General features: G+C 40.2%; 2 long non-coding RNA genes across 11 annotated transcripts in view; one reads left to right on the top strand and one right to left on the bottom strand.

The window, feature by feature from the left end:
• Window positions 1–1,024: 1,024 nt before the first annotated feature.
• Window positions 1,025–17,044, top strand: LOC111095899. Its single transcript, XR_005359561.1, has 3 exons — window positions 1,025–1,070; window positions 8,451–8,859; window positions 16,808–17,044. It is a non-coding gene; the product is annotated as an uncharacterized LOC111095899 (long non-coding RNA).
• LOC102156000 overlaps window positions 12,179–23,826 on the bottom strand; it is an 88,567-nt gene continuing 76,919 nt past the window's right edge. For 5 of the 10 annotated variants that reach the window (XR_005359546.1, XR_005359550.1, XR_005359543.1 and 2 more), the window contains 5 exons: window positions 20,362–20,820; window positions 19,885–20,096; window positions 18,078–18,419; window positions 16,915–16,984; window positions 12,179–12,514 (listed from right to left, as the gene is read on the bottom strand). This is a non-coding gene — a long non-coding RNA (uncharacterized LOC102156000). Of the gene's footprint in view, window positions 12,515–14,984; window positions 15,297–16,914; window positions 16,985–18,077; window positions 18,420–19,884; window positions 20,097–20,361; window positions 20,821–23,826 lie in introns of those variants that run through there. The other 5 variants (XR_005359552.1, XR_005359548.1, XR_005359547.1 and 2 more) reach the window with 4 other exon arrangements.

The raw sequence follows: 23,826 nt of genomic DNA, 5'->3' as shown, positions 1-23,826 counted from the left end.
GTGTGATTCTTTTAATGTGGTGTATTTTATTGAGGATTTTTGTACATATATTCTTCAGGGATGTTGGCCTATAGTTTTTTGCTTTTCTTCTAGTGTCCTCTTCTAGCTTTGATATGAGGGTAATGCTATTCTCATAAAATAAGTTTGGAAGCCTTGCCTTCTCAATTTTTTGGAAGTGTTTGAAAAGGATGAGTGTTAATTCTTCTTTAATGTTTGGTGGAACTGACCAATGAAACCATCTGGACCTGGGCTTTTCCTTTTTGGGAAATTTATGATTACTAATTCAATATTTGTACTAGTTAATTTGTTCAGATTTTCTATTTCTTCATGATTTAATGTTGGTAGATTGTATTTCTAGGAATTTATCCATTTCTTCTAGGCTATCTGATTTGTTGGCATATAATTGAAGAAGAAAGGAAATACTAAAGAAAAGAGCAAAAATAAACAAAATAGAGACATAAAAAATAATAGAAAAATCAATGAAATTAAGAGTTGATGATTTGAAGAACCAACGAAATTTATCAACTTTAGCTGGACTAACTGTAAAAAGTGAGAGAAGGCTCGAATAAAAACAGAAATGAAAGAGGAGACATTGCAACTGATGTCATAGAAATAAAAAGGATTTTAAAGCTCTTAGTTCGATTAGTTCTCTCCCACTTTCATCACACACACACATATGACTTAGTTGGAAGGATTTTCTTCCTGTAATTGTGGACTAGATAAGAATGTTGATAGTGGGCATCACTTTACTTAGCAAGGAATGAAATGCATGGTTTGTTTGGACAGAAGAACCTCACTCCAACCTACTCAGTTGGAAGTAATGATGATTTAGGCAATATTCAAGGGGATTCCAATAAAAATATTTCACAACAGTGTAGTAGTTATCCTTAGCTTCACTTTCTTGTGTTTTTATTATCCATTTTAAACCACAGTCCAGAAGCATATGATCCTCCTTCTGACATCATCAAAAAGGCAAAAGTAACCTAATGTCACATCACAAAGCCTACATCATTCACCTTACTTCCCCTCATCACATAGACATTTTATCAGCTCATTTCATTGCAAGAAGGGTAAGTATAAGACATTTTGAGAGAGAAAGACCACATTCACATAACTTTTATTATGGTGTACTGATATAATTGTTCTATTTTATTTAGTTATTTTGTTAATATCTTTCTGTGGGAATTTATACATTAAACCTTATAGATATATATGTATAGGAACAAGCATAGCACATACAGAGTTTGGTGCGTCTGAGGTTTCAGGCATGCACTGGGGGTCTTAGAACATAGCTCCTTCAGATAAGGTGGAAAGGCAACTGTTTCTGAAAATCAAGACTAACTAAACAAAAAGAGACTTAATTGGGATGAAGGACAAGTGTTTGGTAGTTCATCCCTGGGACCTATCTCCTTAGCTTTATTTACTTTCTAGTTTCCTAATTTATGACTCTTGATTCTAAGGCTTAAAGATGTAGGAGTCTTTATTTTTTTAAGATTTGTTTATTTCAGAGAGAGAGAGAGTGTGTGAGTGAGAGCAGGAGCAGAGGGAGAGGGAAAGAATCTTAAGCACTCTGTGCTAAGCACAGAGCCCAATGTGGGGCTTGATCTCACCACCCCGAGATCATGACCTGAGCCAAAATCAAGAGTTGGATGATTAACTAACTAAGCCAGCCAGGTGCCAAAGATGTATAACTCTTGCCTGGAGGTGAAGCTAGGAGTCAAGCCTGCCTGGTTCCAAGGAAGCAGTCACATTTTATGTGAATATGAATTGGACGAATCTGAAGTAGTGTGTACAAAATATTATTTAGCATGTTTTATGCCAAAATAAAGTATATAGATCTCAATTTTTTTAAGTTGGAAACTGCAAAATTTTACAGATTGACAGGATTCAACAGTAAGTTTTTAATTTCATCGCCACATTGTACTATAATTTGTCTGGTTAAAAAAAAAAAAATCACTCAGGGACACCTGGGTGGCTCAGTTGGTCAAGTGGCAGACTCTTGGTTTCAGCTCAGGTCATGATCTCTGAGTCCTGAGATTGAGCCCTGCATCTGGCTCTGTGCTCAAAGTCTGCTTTTCTCCCTCTCCATCTCCCTCTGTTCCTCCCCCACTCATGTATGCTCTCTCTCTCTAAAATAAATAAATAAATAAATATTTTTAAAAATTACACTACTTATGATTTTTGTCAGTATTTCATGAAGCAGTATGACAATTAACATGTACAGGTGGGTACTCCTGAGAAATTTCGGTAAGCCTTATGTTGGTCTTAATATGTTTCTTCATTGTAATTTATTATTAAATGTGCATTCTTTTTTTTAAAAGATTTTATTTATTTATTCATGAGAGACAGAGAGAGGCAGAGACACAGGCAGAGGGAGAAGCAGGCTCCCTGAGGGATGCCCAATACAAGACTCGATCTCAGGACCCCAAGATCATGACCTGAGGGAAAGGCAGATATCAACCGCTGAACCACCCGGGTGCCCCTTAATATGCATTCTTATTAGTAATGCAGTCCTGACAAAATAACTCCTTTAACAATGTCGTCCAAATGTTCACTACACTATGGGGCTGGAGCTGCAGCTGAAAATTGCACCTGGAAATCACTAAGTTCGAGAAACATGTTGGATGTGATAAAAACACTATAAAGTAGGTCAAACTACGAAAATGTGCTGTGCTGTTAATTTTGGAGAGAGTACTAGAGAACATTAGAGACACTGCTGAGGAAATAAAAAGTGGTCTTAAAGCAAAAATATGTAATAACACTTGAAAGAGTATATGGTCTCCAAATTAAATTTGCTCTCCACTCCCCTTTTACATTTGTTCCTAAGGGAAAATTAGTCTTGAATAATGGTAGGTTTTCAGGAATGCATCTCTTGCACAAAGTTCAACCAGCCTGCATTTTTCATTGAAAGCATCTGACAACATTCTGCCTTCTTGTCCAGTTTTATGAAAAAGTCCTGTGGTTTATCAGCAAAATGGAATTTCCATGAAGAAGTAGACTAATGTAGCTTCAGAACTTAATATTATATTTGCCTGGAAAATAATAGTGTATAATAAATATTTGGTGAGTAAGTAAATGAATAAGCGTACAATCCCAGATAATTTAGCACCAACACCAATCCCAAAAATTTCACTCTAAGCCTAAATCCCTTCAGATTGCATACTCATTCCTGAGAAAGATATTAATACTTCTTGGTTCAGAGAATTGACAATTTATCCCTAATTTTCCCTGCCAAGTAACCAGTAATTAAACCGGTGTACAATCCTTTAGTAACCCAAATAAAGAAATCAGTCTTTGGCACAAAACTCTTTCAAAGGCATCAAAGTCTGCCCCCTGTGGGTTTTTTAATATATACATGGCTTTGTTTTGATGCTTTCCATCTATATTGAGAGTAAATGTAAAAAAGAGCTTTTTTTAAAGAAAGATTTATTTGTTTTAGAGCTAGAGAGAACAAGCACAAGTGAGAGGGGCAGAGGGAGGAGAGAGAATCTCCAACAGCTTCCAGGCTGAGTGTAGAGCATAGAGTGTAGAGCCTGATGCGGGGCTTGACACTGAGATCGAGACCTGAGCTGAAGCCAAGAGTCGGAAGCTCAACCTAGTGCACCACTCAGGTGCCCCAAGAAATACCTTTTTGATACTCTGCACCATGTTCACCATAATTGATGATGCGTTGTTAGTTTTATGACACAGTCCTCTTTATGAGAACCCCCACAATCAATTCTTGCCTGGTGCTAGTATCAACAACAAATATATTCTCCTAAAAGTTGATTTACTTTCATCTCTTTGAAACAATAAATTATGTAATTGACGGTGTTTCTTTTTGTACCTGTGTGTATGAGCATGTTACATGTTAGAAAGCTGTGAATCTAAATTTGTGCACCAATATAACAAAGAGTATAGCGCAATTTCCGGCCATAGTTTTTGTTCCCCCTCTTCCCTTGTCTTCTCTTGCTTTCTCTTTCAATTTAACTTGGGTTTTCTTCAGCTCTCCTAAGCCCCTTTGGAGCAAGGCAAGGTCTCAAATAATGTCAAAATAAATAATGTCAAAATCTATCAAAGCCATTCGTTTTTTCTTTAACCCTTTGAAGGTGCAAATTAAGGCATGGAACTCCTTTTAGTAAAGGAGACAAGCATGCTTTCTTTTTTCACAAACCATGATGTGGTTTGTTTTTTGGGGTTTTTTTGTTTGTTTTTTTAGCTAGATGATATTTTGTTAAATACCCATTAACTAACTTTGGTTATAGGTGGCTCTAATTTATCTGGTATGAAATCTAAACTCACTGGTCTGTAGTTTCCCCTGGGATGATTTTGGGGGTGGGGAGCAAGTTGAGGGTGGAGCATAGATCACATTACTCATCTCTCCAGCTCACAGGCTATGTCAATAATCCCACAGTTTTCCAGTGACCTCTCATGGAGGTGCCATCTGGTCTTTACGTGCTATATTTATATCTGGCTTGACAGTTTCACTCTGTGTGTTTTTCAGTAATTGATCCAATAACTCTGATCTATTTGGTAATTTGCTAGCAAAGTCTAAGGCATGGAGTATGCAGACTCTAAACTCAGACATGTGTTCCTATCTCAAACCTATCACTTGCCAATGGTGTGACATTGGGCAAATACGTAACCTTTCTGTGCCTCAGTCTGCTCATCTGTAAGATGGGATTAATAGAAGGAAGTTGGGGGGATTAAAGGAAGCAATGTATGTAAAATACTTGGCGTGGTGTCTAGTGAATGGCTAGTAGTCACTAAAAATGTTGTTTTTGTTGGTGGCGGTGCTACTGTAGTTCATCTGAGTTCTACATTTGCACAACATCCACTTAACTGGCTCCCTGAGCCTCTCACTGACCTTGCCTTTTTTGTGGATATAAAGAGTCTATTATTTTTAGCCTTGGAGTCCCTTACCAATACTCTCTTAAATTCTTTTTTTTTTTTTTTTAGGCATGTCTAATTTCTAGTGTATGCCTTCCTGTTTTCCTCACTTAGCCTGTCTTTCCATTTTTGAAAAATGGCAGGAGAAAAACCTATTTTATTTTGCCAGTTGACCATGAAGAGTTGTATGTGTGCTTTTGTTGTTTTCTTTAAAGTGCCAGGTCTTTTGGTTCCTTGGCATGCATTTATCCTGGACTTTGAGCAAGCTATTCTAAAATAGTCACCAGGCTGTCTTAGCTTTTAAACTCTTCCTTTCAGTTTTTCCCCTAACAAATGTTCCCACTCGGCCATTAAGCTCTTTTCATGAATAATAACATGAGGCATTTCTTTGGTTTTCCTTCTCCCTCTGGAAAGTGAAAATTGCCCTGACAACTGCTCACTAGTGTTTTCCCCTCAATTCCTTCCTGCAAGATTCCCAGTCATATCTTGAGGCCAAGTTCCACACATTTCCTTCCATTTGGATTATTCTACAAAGCTGCCTTCTTAACTTTATATCTACCTGTCTCTTCATCCATCTTTCTGCCGGGCTCCTTGGATCCCTCTATAGCCGTGTCCTTTATGCAATCAGCAAGTATTTGACTATTGTGAATAATGCTGCAATAAACATGGGAATGCTTATGTGTCTTTAGTAACCTGTTTTCATTTCCCTTAGATATATATCCAGAAGTGGGATTCCTAGATTGTATGGGATTTTATTTTTAATCTGTCTGAGGAAGCTCCAGACTGTTCCCCACTACAGCATTATTCACAATAGCTAAGATGTGGAAACGGATGGGTAAGTGGATAAAGTCCATGAATAGATGAGTGGATAAAGAAGATGTGGGGTGTATAGACATTTAATAGAATATTATTCAGCCATGAGAAAAAAGAACATACTGCCATTAGCAACAACATGCTAATGGACTGGACTTTGGGGACATTCTACTATGTGAAATAAATCATATCGACAAAGATAAGTGCTATACGATATCTCTTATATGTGGAATTGAACAACAAACAAACAAACCTAAATTGTAATAGGAGAACATAAAATGGTGATTACCAGGGGCGGTGGGGTAGGGGAATGGGGGAGATGGATACATCCGTGTCACTGTGTATGGTCCCCAATTTACCATTTTTTTCACTTAGGATTTTTCAACTTTCTGATGATGAGAAAGTGATACACATTCAGTAGAAACCGAACTCTGAATTTTGATCTTTTCTGGGGCTAGCAATAAATGGTACGACTCTCTGTCATCAAGCGGGGTGGCGAGCCACAGCTCCCAGTCAGCCCCGCCATCATGAAGTAAGCCACCAATAGACTGACAACCATTCTGCACACATTCAGTCATTCCGAGTTTCACTTTCAGTAGAGTATTCAATACATTACCCAAGGTAGTTAACACTTTGTTATGGAAATAGGCTTTGTGTTAGATGATTTTGCCCAAGTGCAGGCAACTGTAAGTGATCTGAGCACGTTTAAGGGAGATGAGGCTAAGCTATGATGTCTGGTAGGTTAGGTGTAGGAGGTGCATTGTCAGCCTATGATATTTTCTATTTATGATTGGGTTTATCAAGATGTAACCCCATTGTAAATCAAGAAAAATCTGTAGTAGATAAATAAATCCTGGAGACCTAATACATAGTACAGTGATTATACACAACAAAACTTTATTATAATCATCAAACTTAAGAAACTAGATTATACTTGTTCCATGTACCAGAAGAAAGGACAATTATGACCTGACAAAAATGTTAAGTATGTTGCTACGGCACTCACCTTGCAATGTAAGAGTACCAAATCAGTATGTTGTATGCCTTAAACTTACATACTGTTGTATGTCAAATGGAGCAATAAAAAAACCCAAACAAACAAGTATTTGAGTAGCCCTTGCAGTTTGTCACGTTCTCTGCTAAGTGAAGGGAATTCCCCTTTATACAAAATACATTCCTGTCCTCAAGGAATTCACATTCTGGAAAGGACTAATGTTATGACAGGGTGAGTACAGGTACCATGGATGCATTTAGCATAAGATGCCTCACTTGGTTATATTGGCTTAGGGAAGCCTTCCTTAAGGGGATAATTTTTCAGCTGAGATAAAGAAAAAAAAGGACTTATTACAAATGTTATCCCACAGTAGTGGCTATCTGGAGCAAAGAGACAATGGAAGCAGAGTCATGTTTCCGTAGATTGAATGATAATGAAACAGAGAAAGCACACTAGCCAACTCTTTCCAAAAACTTGGCTATGCAAGATTGGAAAGAAATAGGATGGGTTAGGGAAAGTATAGAAAATGACTGATACAAACAAAATATGTGGATGCATCAAGAAGGGACTGCCAGTCTGGATATGATTATCTGAGGAATACAGATAATGTGATACAACTATTAGAATTGTATGTAGTGAGTTGTATGAAGAGGAGGTGATGGCTGGGGGTGTGAGTGACTGCAAAGAATTAAAGCTGGGGTCATCAGAACAGCCGAACCCACTTGACCATTGGATAGACTGTCAACAGGGAAGCTGAACCCATTCAGGCAGCCCTGGGGGTGGGGCAGAGGTCTGTAAGCTCTGCACTAAAGATTTCAGTACTTGAGGAAGAGACCTATTTAAATGAATACACTCAAGAAATATAGACAGCAGTGGCACCTGGGTGGCTCAGTGATTGAGTATCTGCCTTTGGCTCAGGTCATGATCCTGGGGTCCTGGGGTCAAGTCCCACATCAGACTCCCTGCAGGGAGCCTCCCACTCCCTCTGCCTATGCCTATGCCTCTCTCTCTGGGTCTCTCATGAATAAATACATAAAATCTTAAACAGAAAAAAGGAATATAGACAGCAGTATAATAGCCTGGGCTCCAAAGTCCAAGAAACAGTTTAACATCCAGACTTGTCCCTTACTGTGTGAGACTGAACTGTTCACCTTACTGCTCCCTATGCCTCCTTGTCCTCATCTGTGAATGGGGGATAATCATAATGCTGCTGTTCTCTTACAATCGTTGGATTATTGTGTGAAAATTAATGGCACATGGTAAACACTCAGTCAAGATGCCAAGACCCTAAGACAATAGATATCAGCTTCCAAAGCGAGGAGCCTGAGGGAGTGTAAATTATCAGAGAAAATATCCAACATAAACACAAAAACACAAAAACTAGAACCAATTTATGCTTCTTAGACCCCTTACCTACATGGAGGGAATAAAATGAAAATACCAGTTGTTGGCTATGAGGAGAGATATCTATTAAAGGAGGTTTTTCCCTGGAGAAAGTCATGTTTGATGTCCTCTCCTGAAAGAGGGGTGGAAGAGAACAATGGAACTCTCTGGAGAATTCCCTCTGTGAATCCTGTTATATGAGAGAAAATACTAGGGTCTTGCTTCCTTCTAAGAAGTCCCAAAGGCTAACTAGTCAAAGGAGAGATTCCTCCTGCACTCTTGGAGTCAGGAAGAGTGACAACTGGGTTGGCATTTCCCATGGACCAGATGTGGTCCCACCAAAGAAAGACTGGTTGTGATGTTATATTAGGTCCTCCCCTCCTTTTATTAGATGACAGGGACAAAGGTCACCAAAAGTAAAGAGAGCCACAGCCACTCGACATGAATCTTGAAGAAACAGAGTTTTATTTGAAGTTGAAGAATTCATTTGGTTCTGGAAGCTGCTCTGAGGAGTAAGAAACAAGCCCGGGCTTTGACCCTGAGATACCTAGAATGGGAGTGGGCTGTGGTTCTCTATGAGAAGTTGGGATGGCCACAATTCAGTCAAGCACAGAGGAGGAGAAGACATTTGTGAAGACGCTGAGTGTGGAGAGTCTGCTTATCTGGAAGGGGTGACCCTGAGCATACAGACTGGAGGCTGAGTCAGCAGAGAGAAGGTAGCAGATGTCAAGATAAGACAAAGAGGGTGGATTACAGAGACACTTCCATCTCCACTTGGGACAGAGGTGAAGACAGGGCAGGTAAGTCCCACAGACTGCGGATGATTTAACATCTGCTATTCGTTATCGTAGATGAAGTCAAAGGCCTATAAAGTATAATAATGTCAAATGGGAATGGTAATGTAAATTGAAAATAAATATGTGGCAAAGAATAATAATGTAATCGTCCTTCTAGTACACGTTCACACCCATTTGATTTGCCTAGGCTGTAAGTCTGGTGTGTAGATAGCTGCCCTCTCAACATGTATCTGCATATCCATTCGGTATCTTCATATAACTTAGCAGTAGACACAGAGTTCTTCCTCCCTGACTTCCCTCAGTCCCCACAACTCTCATTTCCAGTGAGGTGTCCTCTGCTCTCCTTTCCAAGAATCCCTGTTTGGGTTTGCAACTATATTTCCTGTTATGGCTTTCCCTCCCCTGCCATGACTGGTGGGGGCGGAGGGGTGGGTCACATCACTCCATGTGAGTTCCGAAGGCAAGAACATTAATCCATTGCCTCCTTCTCCACCCAAGCACAGGTTTGCTTTTGGAGCCTTGCCCTGATGTCAGGGGGAGCAGATGGGGAGTGAGTATCTGTGGCTTTTTACAATAAGATGCTACCCAGACCTCACCCCATTTCCCAGCACCCTCCAGGACTCCGGCACAAATGGCTCTGTAGAAACCAGTGCTAGGATTTGTCATTCCCTGAAATTAAAACCAAGTCACAGGCAAGATGTGCTTATTGGTTGATGATGTGCCATTTGCTTCAGGAAATTTCATTTTATATGTTTATGCACTTTATATGTATTTTACTGATATGTGTTTGTTATGTATTTCACTTGGCAACTTCCCAAATATCCTCATGCCCCATGTCTCAAGCACAGTGGTAAAAAATACACAGCCTTTGGTATGTGTTTTCTCAACATGATGCCTATGTGACCTCAGACCATGGAGGGAATATCTCTGCACCTCATTTTCCTCATCTGAAAAAGGGTAATAGTCCAATCATCTCTGTCATAGGATTGCCTGAGATTCTCTATGTAAAATTCTGAACCCAATGACTAATATTAAGTAGAATGTTTGTTATTAATAATCATGGTACTATTACTTATAACTCCATAAGGGCTATATGAAGGCAAGGCAGCCTCAAGAACTTGAGAGGCTGATGCCATGAATTTGCTCTAAAGAGGCCAAATTCAGTATTTTTTTCGTTGTGTTATGATTGACTCACACTTCAGTATTTAGTGTGAAGTAATGTTGAGTGTGCACTCTCTCTCTCCATTCATGTATCTAGTATCTATCTGTATCATCCATCCATCATCTATCATGTATCTATTCACTAATCATCCATCCATCCATCCATCCATCCATCTTACATATAGGTTTTTTAAATCATACAATGATTGAATGATATTTTTTTATAGCATTAACGGCTTGCTTGTGTGTTAGCAAACCTGAGTCAAGTCTGACTGATCTTTACCTCATGTTTTTTCCAAGATTATTTTTTTAAAGATTTTCCTTATTTATTTGAGAGAATGAGAGGGTGTGCACAAGCAGAAGGAGGGGCAGAGGGAGAGGGAGAAGCAGATTCCCCGCTGAACAGGGAGCCCAATGTGGGACTGGATCCAGGCCCCTGGGATCATAACCTGAGCTGAAGGCTAACACTTAACCCACTGAGCCACCCAGGCACCCCAAGACAGAGTCATTTTTTCTTAAACTCACAATTTTATGAAGCATTGGTGGGGGGAGATCTTTCTCCCTTCAGAGATTAACTTAGGAGAACTCAGGCAACTCAATTTACTTCCTAGTGCTTTAAGTATTTTATCTATAAAACAGAAAGACACTACTTGTCTCCTCCAAAAGGAATGTGAGGGGTTTGTAGTCTGTGCAAGACATAGTGTCATGTTGGCCTCCTGAATAGAGGTCTGCTCATAAATGGAAGGAGACCTCATAGCAAGAACCCGAGCTAAGTGTACAATCTAAACACTCTTTAGTTGAATATCAGGCAACAGCTTGGATTTCTGTGTTTTCTGAGTGTGATTTGAGTAAGGGAGCCTGGCCTGCCACCCACATTTTTGGCAAGCAGTGAGGTTTACAACCATCCTCTGTGGGCTCCTGTGTACAAGCACTTTGAAGGACATCTGCAAGAAGCCAAAAGTGACATCACCACTGCTGTTATCAGATGAAATGAGATCCATACTTAATGGCTCTGAGTTTGGGCTGCCTGGCCAAGGAATCATGAAGGAGTACGCCTTGCAACAAGTAGGTGCTCAGTAAGTATTTGTGGATATGCCCTGCTGACCTTGGAAATCAGCGAAGTTTCAGAACTTTCCATTCATTCTATAGATAGCTCTGTTATTCCCTCGGTGACTAATGAGTCTGGCTCCCACTTTTCACCACCTTCTGCAATAGCCACCATTCATGAAGGCTCGAGTGTTCCTCTGCCAGACACACTTCATTTGGCAGAAGTGATTTTATGAGCTCATAAGGTCATTTCGGGAAATGACAGATGAATTTAATCTGATATCTCTTGCTTAGACTGGATGCCAAGGACACTTATCCCACCTTGTCCTTGAGGTACATTTAAATGTTTCACTCTTTTTATTTGGAAGATTGTTCTTTTCCATATCAATTTGTAGCAAAGTTATGCACTTTCTCTGGGGGTGACGACCCTCCCATATTCGGCCATCTACCATCTCCATGATGAATGCTCACATCCATATATCCAGGCCAAAACCCTGCTATTCTTTATGAGTTTTTATCAGAACTATCTTCACAAAAATGAAGATCATGGCTATATGCTACTTGTGTTACAACTTAGTATTTTTCTTTAAGTTGATTTACTCTTTATATATCTCTATTTATCTTATCTATCTATATCAATCTATTATCTATCTATCTATCTATCTATCTCTCTGACTATCTATAGCTTTATACCTCTTCCATAAGTACAAAACCCAGTATTACTTATCATAACTACTTAGCAACTACTTGGAAGTCCATGAGGCACCAGGTGATCACCAAATCCTGTGGATTTATCTCAAAAACAACTCAGATTTGGTGTTATTTCTCTTCCCTCACCACCAAAGGGCTGGATTTTGCAACAACGTCCTTCTTTTTCTCTTTCACTTAATTCCCTAGCTGTATCAAACTCCTTGTACCATATTTTACTATTCTAGGGTTCACTTTTTCCCCCATTGTAGTATCTCTGAAGTCAGCAAGCTTATTTCAACTGATGATGAATCACATGGTCATGGACAGCATTTGTTCTTCCTAGCATGTGCACAACAATGGAGATTTTTACAATCAATCACATCTTAAATTTGTAGAAGTATGGTTGCATGTTCCCACCTTTGCCTCTTTCATGCTTTCTTGTTTTTTTGAGGCTCAGCTCAGGAACTCCCCTTGCAGGAGGTGTTCTCAGATCGCTCTCTCCTCCAGCTGGTTCAGGCATATCCTACCTGGGTTCCCATGACATTTGGCCATATCTTGATTATTACATTTCCACCTTTTATTATAAATATCTATGGAGGGATCTTTGTCCCCCACCAGCCTGCCCTCTGTGCAGATAATGACTGTATTTTACTCAGTAGAAGCATCACAGTCAACTGATCAGGAGCACAGACCAGCTCCCCAAGAGACAAGCTAAGACCTTGTATAGCTTGTTAATTTCTTTGTGCTTCTGCTTCTTCGTCTGAAAAAGGAGGACACGATTATGTTACTTACTCCATACGGTTGTTAGGGAATTAAGTTAGTTAATCCATGCAGAGAGCTTGTAATGTCTAGCACATAATCATCACTATATAAGCATTTGCTTTTAGTACCTACTATTCTCTTTCTATCTGTAATTCCAGCATAAAACTAAGGCAGAAAGAAAGAACTAAAATTAAGCATATTTCTCATGCTTTGTTCTACGAAGATAAAACCTACTTTCTGGCTGAAAAGCTCCCCTCCCCGTGGCATTGGTGGCACCCGGAAGTGTCCAAATAAAATCAATCTTTTTTTCAAGAACAACAGATCAAAACATGATTTTGTCCACTGGACCTCTTCAAGATCATAGACTCATTCTGGGTTCTCAGTGAAAAAATAACTTGAAAGTCACAGTCTTTGCCTTCACGATGGCTTACATTCTGTGAACAAAATTACATTTATCTAAGATTTAGATAAACAAAAGTAAATATCAGAGTGGATAAAGGAAAGCCACATTTGTTTGCCAGCTGATGTCATCTGAAATCATGTTTGTCTCCTGTGTGTTTTCAAAGAGGCTGCATGGGGCTAATTAGAAAAAGAAAAAAGAGGGAAAAAGATAAATATTCTGGAGACATCTGGCTCATGTCACCTTTTCCTTTAAAAATTGAATTATTTACCAATCATCATCTGAACCTTGTTGGCTGGTACAGAGATGGGACATTTCTTTCATTTATCATGAGCCAATAAGCTTTAGGAGAAAAAAGTGAGTAAAAGACATGGAAGATTTACAACAAAGACCACCTTTTTATTTAATTTTGAAAAGGAATATATAGTCCTAGTCACCAAATGCTAAAACAATGTACATTTAGTCTATATTCACTACCAGTAAGTAAGAAAGGGACACAGAAAACATGTCTCTCTTATGCTCACTTCAGATATTGGGGCTAAGTCACTGTTTGAGTGTGACATGGTATTTTCTGATTTCTGGGAATACCTCAACATTTTAGCATTTGATCCTTTCTCTGAGGATGCATGAATTCAGGTTGAGGATTATATATGGCCTTCAAACTAGAATTTTCCTTGGTAAATCTCATCCAGGCAGTTATTTAAGTACATCTTTCAATACCCTAAGTTTAAGAACTCTTAAATATCTAGTTGTGAAAGGTAAGGAAGCACAGTGTCAGCATATGATGGGCATTCAGTAGTATTTGCGGTTGCTTTACAGACTTGGAACTCAAGAGTATAGAGCACATACCTAAATCCTATCCATGGCTGGGGACAGAGGGTAGACTGTGGAGACAGAACTATCTGCTTAGAACGGATTCTATTGGCATTACTTATTGTTCATAAAAAGTCAGGAAACCCCTCTAGTCATTGTTTCACCATAGGGAAAATTGTGTGATTTGGAGAATTTTAATGCAGTAACAGGAAAAAAAAAAAGATAAAAACAACCAAAACACAGGATTTGTTATTTCCCACATGTTCTCCAACCTCTAGACAGATAATCTCCAAGAATAAGGAATATATCCAAGCATATACTGATGTATTTTACAAATGAAGTTTGGAGAGACTCCATCTTTTTGTACTAGAACATTGAGTTAGTCTTATTTATCCTGGGTACTGGGCAGCCAGTTCCTATCTTTATACCATTGGATGTGGTGTCCTGGGAATATAACTTGAACTGGATTCAGGTTTTCTTTTTCCCTCTCATTTGTTATAACAGATATTGTAAACCTTCCCACTTTCCTCCTACCTTGTCTTATTCTTTCTATTGCTCTTATTCTCAGCAGCCAAAATTTCCTCATTTCCCAGATACATTGAAGCTGTCAGAAAGAACATCTTTCATTTGCTGGGATGGCCTGCATGTAAGCCCAGCCTCCATCACTCCTGTAACATGGAGGGATGCTAGCCTGGTGATCTTCGCTACCCAGACCTCTCTGGCTGGGTTCTCTCTGGCTGCTCCTTCTATTTACCAATTTCCAAATGTTTGAAGCCCTGTTTTGTTTTCCTTCTAAGAGCTCTCTTTAGTTTGTCTCAACTACTGACACTACTCTAATTAGCCCCTGAAATGTTTAGGGTTTCGAGATGATCTCCTCTTGATCATCTTTTTCAGACCTTCAAAGTTATACACCCAAATGCCTAACAGGCATCTCCATTTGGAAGATTTTTCCAAATCAGCATTTAGGAACTGAACCCAGGCTACTCTTCCCCTTCATGGTGCCAGGTTCAGTGCTCAAAATCTGAATCTTAAATTTCACCTGTGACTCTTGATTTTTTTCTCATTTCCTTAATCTCCAAGAACTTTGAGTCTAGTATCTAAATACATCTCAGATCTGTTTCCCTCTCTCCATCCTCAATGTAAATACCCTAGTTCAGCAGTATCTTTCACTAGGGTCACTGGCAAAGAAAAACTATTCACCAGACTCTCATTAAAAACTATAAGACAGATTTTATTCAAACTACTGCAGTAGAGGGGGAGACAGACAGAGCTCAACTCCAATCCAGTCAATTCCATAGAAGTGACCAGGCATTTTAAAGGGATAACGAGGGAGAAGGAGAGAACAGGGTTTCAGAGTCATGGAAGTGTAAAATGACAAGAACCAGGTAGAGGGACTGCACAATGTGATTAAGCCCATCGGTGTCCTCTGACTGATGTTTATTGAAGTTAGCCTCCTACTCCTCCGCAGAGATTGGGAGACAAGGGCTCTATCTTTCTTGATGATTATGTTTCAAAGGGATGGCCCCAGGTTCTTGGAAAAGACATTCCAGGGTTGTAGAAGATATATCTCAAAGGAACAGAGAAAGGATTTACAGCTGCAAGTTTTCTAAAGCCAATGTTCTAAGAAAACGGATGTCAGAGGCCTATAGTTGGGTTTTGGCTAGAACAAATGGTAAATTATCTTGGCAGCCATTTAAAAAGATTGGAGGTCATTATCCTAGAGACACAGCCTTGAACTGATAGAAACTACACTAGTATGTGTTCAAGTCTCTTAGTGTGGATGATAGAGCAAAATTGTTTATGCTGTAAGCTGCAGTTTCTATAGGTCAATGTTGAGGACTGGTTGAAAAGAGGGCTCCCTTCTCAGAGCCCGGCTAGACTTTGATCAAGAAGAGAGTCTTTGTCATTATTCTAACACAAGAAATAGTAGGAGTTGGTCTCAAATATGGCTTCCAACATTTCCTTCCATCTCTGTACCTATGTGTTACTCCTCCCAGGAATAGGTGGATTTGACTTTCATCTCCTTGAATCTTGTCTGGAAATTTGTTTTGATTAATAGCGTGCAGCAGAAATTTCTAGCCCTTACATTCTTGTAGAACCCTAGTCACAACTTAGGTAGCCTAACTGTCCCAATTGGAAAGAGAGGCCCAGTCAGTGCCCAGCATTCCATCGATCAGAGCTGAGGCCCGAGACGTGACAGTGAATAACAGGATTTGTTATTTGGATGTCCAACCTCAGCCAACTTCCTGGTTGAATGAGCCTTGTGAAGATCCAGCTCATGGCTTGTGAAGTAGGCGTGGGCCACCTCTGCAAAGCCCTGTCCATATTGTGTAACCATATGCAGATAAATGGTGGTTATTGTTTCAAGCCACTGTTTCACCTCTGGACACACACACAGACACACACACACGCACTCATGTACCTTTGTCATATCTGTCTCTTGTGCTTTCCTCACTTTGCCTGAGAAATCCAGAGTGATTGCTGGATAACATTTCATTTTTCCATGATAATGCTTTCTTAGCCAACATTTTTGAAGAACAATTATGAACTTCAATTGTTTAATTCTGGGTATAGTGAGTTTAAACTTTTTGATGATTTTCTTACTCTCAGATCAATATTCCCTACCTTTTCATTTTTAGGTCTACAAATAGCACATTTATCTTCATTATGGACTAGTTCAGTCTGGATGGATGGATAATGTGAAACCATTCTTATAGTTTATGATTCACCTTTCCTAGCACCAACTGTCACAACCACACAGTTGTAATTAAAGAGTATTCATGGAGATATTTTTTTTCCAATTTCCCTGGTGAACCGTGAGACTTTTAAGATTATTCATAAATACATTTTGTATTTCTGTCATATATATTAGGACACACCAAAGAAAGGATTGGAGGTTATAGGCCTGTGTGGGCATAACAGGGAAGAGATGCCCACCTATTCTTTTGTAGAAAAGCACACTTCAGGATTGTGAGGACACATTCAAGCCACAGAGGGGATAAGACCTAACTATATGTCACAAGAAAGTTAGTTCTAATGACTGTCCCTGTATTTTTTTTTCCATATTGTCTTTACCAGTCCACCACAGGACCTGTGAAGACAGATGAACCTTCCTATGGGGGAAACAGTTTCCCAGCCCCTGATGATGTCTCCGTACAGATGAATAACGGGGGAGAACCTCTTACCAGTTGGCCGAGTTCTGCTGGAATTCCAGAAACAACACAGACCAAGGCTTGAGCCAGTTGGTTTCTTTGTCTACAGGGAAAATAGAAACACATGTTTGATAGAAAAGAAAAAAAAAAAAAAAAGCAAAACTGAGGATAGTAAGTGAAAGCTGGACAACTGGGTTTTTGGGGGGTTTTTTGGTCTCTATTTCCAATTTTTTTCCCTAAATTCTCCCCTAAAACAAACACATTCCTGTGGAAGCTTCACCATATAAACAGATCCATTCACAGGGATGCTGCTTTGAGGATCAAATCCAAGTTAAGGTCAAGGTTAGGGCTTGCTGCCAGTCTCACCAAGCTTCAGTACTCAAAGAAGTTCTGATTTGATTTGAATTCAGTTTTGTGCCTCTTTTAAAAAAATGCAAAATATGCGGAGCAAATAAAGAAAAGTAAACACCTCAATTACTTCTCTCCCAGCCTCAGTGGCTTCTCTGCTTCCCTTCTTATCTGAACCCTGCCCAGATCAAAAGGCCCAGCTCAAGATCCTCCATGTGGAGTCGTGCATATAATAATTCTCCAAAAATAAATTTTTATTTATTTATATTTTATTTATTTTATATATTTATATGTCAGTGCAGATGGGAAAAAAGTGAGGTCGTATGTAGAGCATGAGACGTGAGGGGAAAGGCCTGGCTCTGTATCACACAGCTTTGCCACTTCCTGAATAAGCCTGAGCAAATCCTTTAATTTCTCAGGGCTCGTTTGTTTAGACAAATGTTGTTCATTATGAGATTTAAAGGAAATGGCAGGTAGAAGTGCCCAGATGCACCTGGGTGGTGTCCAACTCCTGATTTCGGCTCAGGTCATGATCTCAGAATCATGGGATCGAGCCCCACATTGGACTCCATGCTCAACATGGAGTCTGCTTGTCCCTCTCCTGTTCTTTCCCCTGCCCATCTCTACCTCTAAAATAAAAATAAAATCTTATAATAAAAGTACCCAAAGTGTGCCTGAATATCACAGATATTCAGTGTTGGATATGTATTCAATCATTGTAGTCTTTGCATGGCTAGGGAAAAGGAACAGAATCTACATGAGGCATTTCATCAATTTCAGTATCAGTGCTTCCATGGATGTGCTTCCCATTTGAGTGTTTGGAGATGGAGGAACAGCATATGACCCACCATAACCATGTACTGCTGGGGAACCAGGAGGAAGGCTGTTCAGCGAAGAAGACTTCATGTTCACAGAGTGGATTTCCATTAGGACTCAGAGATTCTGTAAAATCAGTAACAACTCCATAGCACCACTGGAATGTGAGGCTCAACATGGCAACAAATATCATACATGTAGGCTTTTTATGAATAGTGTGACAACTCTTGTTGTGAATAGCTTGGTTTCCATTGATCCTTATCATCTTGCCATGGGGGTTGAAGGATGCTAGAGAAAAGGGGTGCAGTTTTTGGACTTCTTATTTATTAGTAGACCCATTTGCTCTTGGTCTCTTTTCCTCCACAAAACTTGTCCTGAAATATAAAAGCCTGGTTTAGTAGGAAGGATTAAGAATTTAAATGCAGAAGGATTTGTGTCCAAATCAGTTAACAGGTATACTGTGGGCAAGTTTATCAACTGCCCTACACCCCCATGCCATATCTCCCATATTGGATATCCATACTCACCGCAGGTGTCACAGAGAGAAGCAAAGGATTAAAAATGAAGTATCTTGAGCTGGGGGCCATTCCTGACTCACTTGAATCTTATATGATTCCTAAAGAAGTGGGAGCCGATGGCCAGGATTCAAGAGCAGGAGGTGGGTGTGGCATTCAATGAGTCACAGAATAGAGCTAGTAACTAGGTCAGTCTTCCTGAGTGAGGAGTATGTGGTTAGAATTAAGTGCAGGGAAAGACAGTGGGGGAATTCACAACTTTGTTTGTATTAACATCAGCCTAATAATCTGCTGACTTGAAGGATTCCTCTCAGAGGTAGAAATAACTCTACTGCTAACATAAATTTCCATGGAGTCATTTGGTTTCTTGCTTGCCACCAAGGAGGGGACCCAGTTGATTACATATTCTCATGCAGTTCGCATGCAAACTGAAAAGCTCTGCTTGGAACCATTCTGGTAAACAGGATACATCTGACATGCTTAAAAAGTCACCCAGATCCTAAGTTTCCCAGCATCTCTTATATATAAAGATGTGCTGTTTGAAGTGGAATCATCGTGACACATAATAGCTAACTTGTTCCCCTCAAAATGAAAACATGTCCGGAGGTGGAGTGAATGTGATTGGCATGCAACTGGATGATGGCCTTACTATTTTATTATTATGTGTGTATTCTTCAACAGGAGTTTAGTGAAGATCCCCCAAAAGGAGATTTCTTTGGGAGTGAAACAACAATGGGGGGGGGGGGGATACGATTTGACCACTACTATGTTTTTAAAGGGTCCACAGGGATCCATGTAGAACCATTGAACAAATCCGTTGAACAAATCGAGTAGAGATCATTTGTGTGGTGGATGTGATTCCCAATGTGATTCCCTGAGTTTCTTTATTTCTGGTCTATGTCTATTCCCAGTTTGCATAATTAATCATATGGGAAAAAATAGGAAGGGATTAAATAATCCAACAATCTCTTTCCTCCCACTCCAGCATGACAGGTACTTTTTTGCTTACTCAGTAGCCTGCTTCCCTACCCCACAAACACAACTTTTTCCTCCCTGCTTTTGTTTTGGACTTTGCTTCCCCATGTGGGTAAAAAGGGTTAAAGCCCTCCTTAGATCCACGAGTGAATCACTATTGATGTAAGCTACTCATGGCAGTTCTATCCTTCTTGCCAGTGATTGGGTTAGGCATGGACATGGACATAAAGGCCAAGAGGATTTATTCAAAGAAGCTTATGGTAAAGGTTTTCCTCTCTACTAAATAGAGATGTGTGGGAGAAATGGGTGTCCATTTCTTTAAGGGACACCCTTAACTTGAGTTTGATACCTGGAGGTGCTGCAGCCATCTTGTGATTGTGAGGAACAATTTCCTTGATTGGCTGAATGGGCAGAGAAGAAACATGGGACATAGTTGTGCCATTGAATTAAAATTTCCAAATTGACCTGTCTCTAGACGTGTTGTTATAGGAGAGGATGAAGCCCTCCTGATACTTTTGTTCAGTGTTGGTTATTCATGGCCCAAAGCATCTAAAGTTGCTCCTTAGAAAGAAAAAGGGCAGAAATAGAAATTATTTCATTAAGAAGAGTGAAGTAAAGCTGCAAAAGTGCAGAGTATGGGTTTCTAACACATGTAGGGAGGCAACATCCCTCTGTTCCTTTCTTCCAGGAACCGCTCTTGATTTTGGCGGCAGGGAGGCTATGCCAGGAGTGGTTAACACTGAGGTCTGGCATTGGATACCTTGGGTCTGAATCTTGGTTCTGCCACTTGTTGGCTGCATGTGTGTCTGCGGGCAAGATACTTAACTGTGAAGCAGAGTGTCCTCATCTCTAAGAAGGGGATAATAATACCCCTTGGAGATGTTTTGAGGACTAAATGAGATGATGCATGAAAAGCACTTAGCATAGTGCCTGATACTTGGTAAGATTTCAAGCAATCTGGTGTCATTATCATTTTCATCTGCTTGAAGGACTGAGACTTTATTTTCCAGTTGGCCACATCTCTTTTGCTTTCACCCTTGGCTTCCAATGCTCTGATGTTCTCTTTCTGCTTATTCCTCCAGCCTGGCATGTCTCAGACCAGCCGTTGCCTTTGACTCAGGCTCCACTTCGTTCTCGGGTAATGTTTCCAGTCCTCAGCTGGGATGTCCAGTCCCCAGAAGGACTCCAGTGCCACCCCTTTCTTCCCATGTAGCCACTGCTGATGGACTCTTACACAGGGCTTGTGTGTTCTTCAGGGCAGGGGAGGAGGGGGGTTGATGACAGCCTGAGTAAGGCAAAAGACATTCTGCATGGGTAAGCAGACCCCAGTGAATGACCCTGGACAAATCACATGGCTTATGAAAACAGGCTCTTCAGATAAGAGAAAGCATAATATTACTGACTATGACCCTTTGTGACAGGGCTGCAAACGGACTGGTAATAGGGCGACATCCATGAGAACACCAGAGATGGTACCTGTATGGTGACCTGTAGCGCAGGAAAACGTGGGACCTAACACATCTATAGCAGTGGGAGGACGATCAGGTTGATGGGGAGAAACACCTGCTTCAGGGAGAAAGTACCTAGGTAACAGAACTCTGACTCTCCAGAACCTTCCAGTCTGGGGAGGGAAGGAGGAAGTCCATGAATGAACACATGGGTCGATAAATGAGTCCCATTTTACCGATAAGAAAACTAAGATTGAGCAGTCGACTACCCTTGCTAGTCAAAGGCCACACAGGTAGTGTGCACCAAGCAGACTGATTTGTGGATTACCGCATGTTCTGTACCATCGCGAAGGAAATCTTGTATCTGTTTGGTGTTCTTAAGCTTTTCCAGAGAATCATTTGTTAGAAAAATATGAGTGTACAGAGTTTATCAGCAACCCATAGATATTTGGATTCATAAAATAAAGGAGACTTTCCACCTCCAACCTTGCAACCAATTTGCTGTTTCTACCACAGGTTCTGGTTTGGGGCTGTGGCATGCCCTAACCAGGGGAACGTTTCAACCCCATCAACCACTGTGCTCTGTAAAGGTAGATTAACAAGCAGGCTTGACAAAGTGATGCTGTATATGTTAATATACTCATCAGCGTTTGCCAGAAAGATGCATGACCTATGGAGCTGCTGGCGTTTACTAATATGATTGTCAGACCAGATGACAGCATAATGACATCTCCTGACACTTCTGCTGGAGCAATACCTAGGGACAAGATAATGTGAAATTCATTTGACTACTGCACAAAACGCAGGACACAGGCGTCAGCTCGAAATCCACCCTGCATGTTTCCTTACTTTTCTACCCACTATCGAATCGAACTGCAATAATCCCGTGTTCTCTCACAGTGCCTAAGTACACTCATGAAAGGAAATGTGTCGTACAGTATCTTTTTGCATCAGATCATTTCAAGTAAATGGAGCTGCAAAATGAAATGTTGGAAATGAAGATGATTATATTCATTACGCCTTTGTGTGTAGCCCGTTTCTTGGAAATTTATTCATTTGTTATGCTTAATAAACCATAATTTAAAAATCACCTTGCATGCAAATTTCTAAACTGGTACCGTCTACCGTCATCCATTATACTGTTTCTTGTTTTCTTGGCAGAGTTTGGCACTATCCCACACTCTAGGAAAGTCAATGGATGAACAAATACAGTTCTAAAGGTTGATTGATTCCACTGGAGGGAAGAGACATGTACCAAAAGGGACTTTATTTCTGTTTTCCCCAAATAGGAAGAGAGGCTGACATTCAGTATGCCTCTTCCATTCATTTTTTGAGGGAGCAGTGAATACTATGAGAGGTAGGTGTTTATTTATGTCTTCCTGAAAAAGTACAAACAGCTCCTGTAAGAGGAATGACTTCTCGAATAATGGAGTTAGATAGGACCTTACAAATCATGTAATTCAACACTTCTATGGCTGAAGAGTAAGTGGAGTACATACAGTGTAAATGTCATGATGTTTAAATTTAAAAATGAAGCATCCTTAGCTGGCATCCTCCCTTTTAACACTCTGAGAAGGGAGCTCTGTCTACAGCCACTGTCTTCCCGTTGTCCGTTTTCTTATCTATTACTGTCCTGGATGGTAGAAAGTAGGTCATGCAAGGTTTCACCCAACTGGTGGGGTTAGAAAGCATCTTGTAGGATGGTTAAGATTTTGTAAATGAATAAGGACAGACATTTCAATGGTGCAACAGCTTGAGTAATGACACAAGGGCAAGATTAGATGAAGTGTATTTCTGGGACAGCAGCTAGTCTTTTTGTCCCAAAGGAGGTCTCTATACAGAGGGCGTGGGGAGATCTGGGATCTAAAATTGAGGGGAAATTGGGATAAGGTCATAGATGACCCTGAGTGCTTCCCCTGAACGATCCCTAACCCAGATTTATCTACCGAGCAATGAGAAGTCTTTACAAATTTTTGAATATGGAAGAACTTCAGAACATCAGTGTTCCAGAAAGATTAACATAGTGATGCAAGGGTGGAAAAGTTTTTCCTTCTTCCCTTCTAGATTATTTGCTGGGGTAATTAAATTGACTGAGATAGATTAACAAATTAACAGGAGAAAAACAAGTTTAATAACATGTACCTGCCTGTGTAGAGGAAAGACCCAGGAAAGCCATATCCTTAAATACCATCTTCAGCTAAAGCCAAAAGATGTTGGGGGTAGGAAGTCAGGCCTGGGAGGTCACCAGGAAAAGCAGACTAAACAAGGATAAGGATTTGCGCAAGATGAAGTCTTTGCTTTCTGCATTGATAAAAACTTCTAGAGACTGAGTCATCCCCCCTTCTGGTAGAGTGAGGGACACACCCTTACAAATGGAGATTTCTCTTATAAATGTAAATGTCTCCCACAGAAAGACACCTTCTTGGTTTTCACAGCTTCTCTTGTGTCTGCAGTTTCTGAAAAGTAACTAGCTTAAAATCATCAATATGCCACAGAGGCATTATTTTAGGGTGGCAAAATTTGCTACCCCTTCCCCAGCAATGTGGACAATGGCTCAGATCAAGGGACTCCTAACCTTAATGCTGATGCTTGAGACAGATACTGTTCTTGTCCAGTCAGCATAGTTTCCTTGCTTCTTCTAATACCAGAAGTCCTCCCCCTGGCATAGAACCCCTTCACGTGGCTAGGATGGATGGCCTCTCATCATGAAGTGAGATGGCTATGCAGTTCTGTGTAGAGTGAAACGTACCGTAACCATGAGTTTTAGTCTAGCAGTGAACATATGACCCAAGTCAGGACAGTCTGAGTCCTTCCTAGTGCTTTCATGCCAGAACTATTAAGAA

This window comes from Canis lupus, chromosome 5, assembly GCF_011100685.1.
Source record: "Canis lupus familiaris isolate Mischka breed German Shepherd chromosome 5, alternate assembly UU_Cfam_GSD_1.0, whole genome shotgun sequence".
Lineage (NCBI taxonomy): Eukaryota > Metazoa > Chordata > Mammalia > Carnivora > Canidae > Canis > Canis lupus.
The sequence above is the reverse complement of the archived record's forward strand: the minus strand, read 5'-3'. Positions and strand labels throughout refer to the sequence as shown.